Source organism: Solanum pennellii, chromosome 2 (genome assembly GCF_001406875.1).
Source record: "Solanum pennellii chromosome 2, SPENNV200".
NCBI classification, from domain to species: Eukaryota; Viridiplantae; Streptophyta; class Magnoliopsida; order Solanales; family Solanaceae; genus Solanum; species Solanum pennellii.
The window spans coordinates 29,948,320-29,951,622 of NC_028638.1; the positions used below are offsets into that span (position 1 = coordinate 29,948,320).

The 3,303-nt window shown below is 34.0% G+C and overlaps 1 long non-coding RNA gene across 1 annotated transcript in view; it reads right to left on the bottom strand.

Annotated features, from left to right (window-relative positions):
- Nucleotides 1–2,917: 2,917 nt before the first annotated feature.
- LOC114076055 overlaps nt 2,918–3,303 on the bottom strand; it is a 7,184-nt gene continuing 6,798 nt past the window's right edge. Inside the window, exon 3 of the long non-coding RNA XR_003576500.1 lies at nt 2,918–3,029. This is a non-coding gene — a long non-coding RNA (uncharacterized LOC114076055). The remainder of the gene's footprint in view (nt 3,030–3,303) is intronic.

Genomic DNA, 3,303 nt, shown 5'->3' on the forward strand with positions numbered 1-3,303 from the left:
CATCCACCTCGTTACAGTTGGAATATTATCGAGCATCCACCTCGTTACAGTTGGAATATTATCGAGCCATCCACCTCGTTACAGTTGGACTATTATCGAGTCATCCACCTCGTTACAGATGGAATATTATTGAGTTATCCACCTCGTTACAGATGGAATAAAATCATGCATCGAGAGATGCATCGCGAGAAGATTCCATACCTCGTAGAAATGTATGCATCGCAAGATGATTTCATACCTTGCGGAATTTATGCATTGCGGGAAGATATTCATGCCCCGCAGAATATCATGCATCAAAAGTTAATTCATGCATCGCGAGAAGATTCCATACCTCGCAGAAAATTCCATGCATCGCGAGAAGATTCCATACCTCGCAGAAAATTCATGCCTCACTAGTTAATTCATGCATCGAGAGTTAATATTCATGCATCGAGAATTAATTCATGCATCGAAAGTTAATATTCATGCATCAAAGAGTCAATTCATGCATCACTACTTAATATTCATGCATCGAGAGTCAATTCATGCATCGAGAGTCGATTCATGCATCGCGAGTTAATTCATGCATCACTAGTTAATATTCATGCATTGCGAGTTAATATTCATGCATCGCGGATAAATATTCATGCATCATTTTTTATGCATCGCGAGAAGATTCAATTCCTCGCAAAAGTTTACATATCGCAAGAAGATTTCATACCTTGCGGAATTTATGCATCGCGAGAAGATTTCATCCCTCGCAAAAATTTATGCATCGCGAGAAGATCCCATCCCTCGCAAAATTTTATGCATCGCGAGAAGATTTCATCCCTCGCAAATTTGAACATCGCGGGAAGATATTCATGCCCTACAAGCAATCATGCGCTGTCAGAAAAGGGATCGTGCATCTCAAATGAAATATTTATCCTTCAACGTCAACTGACGTTAAATGTCGAGGAGAGAAATTAAGTGTCGACACGGTGAAAAACACTGTCTCCCATTTAAATTGCATTTTTAAGCTGACGAGTTTTATCTCAGACTTTGTCAAGAGCATTCGAAAGGATGAATTTCTTAAAAAAAAAAATCAAAAAAAAAGATCAAAAAAAAAAAAACAGGTGCAAACTACTTCAACAAGGACGCAACACATCATGGAACCTTTTGGAGACAGGTCTGGGATTGACTTCCACCATATGCAACCGCACTTCTCTACAAAGGTCATGTGTTCGGTCAAAATTGGGTTTGTCAATTTTCGTTGTCCACGATTTCTTTCATCAATCATACACAACGAAAGGGACAGCTGTTGACACCCAATTTTGGCCTAACATTTTAAAAATTCGTGATTTTGAAGCTTTATTGATTTAATAGCAAATTTTGGTCCGATGATTTTAAAATTCATACATTTTGAGTTAATTACAAAAAAAAAACTGCATTTCCCACAGTCTCTCAAACAATTTTCAATTTTGCAATAGTCCCACATCGGTATTTTATCCTTTTTGAGGATTTTTGGGTTTCTATATAAACCCACTTCATTCAATATTTTAAAGGGGTATTTGGAGGGGAAGAAAAAAGAATAGTCAAAAGATTTTGAGAATTCTTGGTTCCCATAGTTCAAAAATTTTAAAGTGTTTTTGTGGTTTTTCGAATTGAGGAGGTGGAGTCGTCTCCTTCAAACTCGTAGTTCCGGTTCGCTGCCCAGAACCAGGTAAATTTTTTTTCTTAGCCTTGTTTTATTTAATTCCCAGCTCTTTTATGTTTTCTGTTTATTATATGTAGCTTGTTTTGTTTTTTTTTTTAGTTTAATGTAGTTCTAAAAGTCAATTAATATTTGTGTTTATTGTAGTTTTAATATTAGCATTATTTTACATGTTTATTTATTTATTATTATTATTATTTTAAAATTGTTTGTCAACTATTTGCTATCTTAACTTTTCAGGGTTTTGTTATTATTCTATTTTAATGTTATTATTAATTTTTATATATTACGTTATTGTTATTTCCATTTCTAATTATGTTGTTTTAGTTTGGTTGTTGTTTTCCATATTCTCTTGAGATAAGTTTGTTATGTTTTGTTGATGTTCAGGTTATATTAAATATATTTGTTAAATGGGCCAATGAGAAAACTCTCCGTCGATTTTGGAGGCCTCCCCATTTTAAAAAGACGGAAATCTAATTAAAGTTTATATATAATTTTAGTTGTTGGAATTGGTCGATGAAGAAATTACCGTCGATTTCCAAGGTCTCCCATGTTAATAAGACGGATTTTTATTTTTAAGTTATTATTTGAGTTATTCATTTTTATTTATATTTATTTGGTACTAACTCTTTTACTAAGTGTTTACAGGTACCCGGAGGTGCTTCTCCTTGCAATTATTCGAATGAAGTTCGAATCATACTTTTAATTTCATTATCTTGTGAATATTGACGTTAGGCAAACTTAAGGCCGATTATTATTTTGTTTTATTTTGTATATTGCATGTTTATTATATCTGTATATTATTTTATATTCTTCCTCAATTTGAAAAAAAATGAATTCAGTCGGGAACCACATTTGTGGATTTCGAAGGGTGCCTAACCCCTTCCCTTCGGAATAACTTAAACCCCTTACCTAGAATCAATTTGGTTTCGTAGATTAATAATTGGTTTCCTAGTTTTCCTAAAAATTAGGTGGCGACTCTTTTTAAAACTCGTTTATTTTTAAATTTTTGTTAAAATTGAATCAATTAATTATTTTCGAGTTGCCGCGACGTTTCGCCCTATTTTGACAGAGTAGGGATGTAAATAATGATTGAAAAAATTTTCTACCACCTTAATAAGTTTCTTCACTAAGTCTCACCACACATGTGTTGCCTGGATTAGTCCTTAAGAGCTCATCTCTATAATCTAAAATTCTTTTAAGCTCCTCCACGTGATCTCCCGTAATTTGTTGCAACACAACGTTTCTAGCTTTCCTTATTACAGTCCTCCCCAAATACATATTTAACTCTTTCTTCACTAAAAGTTGAAACTGAAAAACTCCAATGTCAGGCTCAGAAATTATTCTGTCCTTGTACCTTTTGTTAGGTAGTGGAGCCTGATTAATATATATAACTGTTTACGCGGTTTAATATATTCTCTGTAACCAAATACTCTGATTTATTAATATAAATATACCTCACCGCCGTGGAAGTTTACTCACGGGGTGTTACCACGAAATATTGGGTTTTCTCTTTCTCTCTCTAGATCTCTCATCTCTTTCTCTTGAAAGTTCTTGTGTTCTTCATTCATCTAGTGTGTGTGCGTGAATCCGATCCTAACAACTGGTATCAGAGCTAAGGAGATTCAACA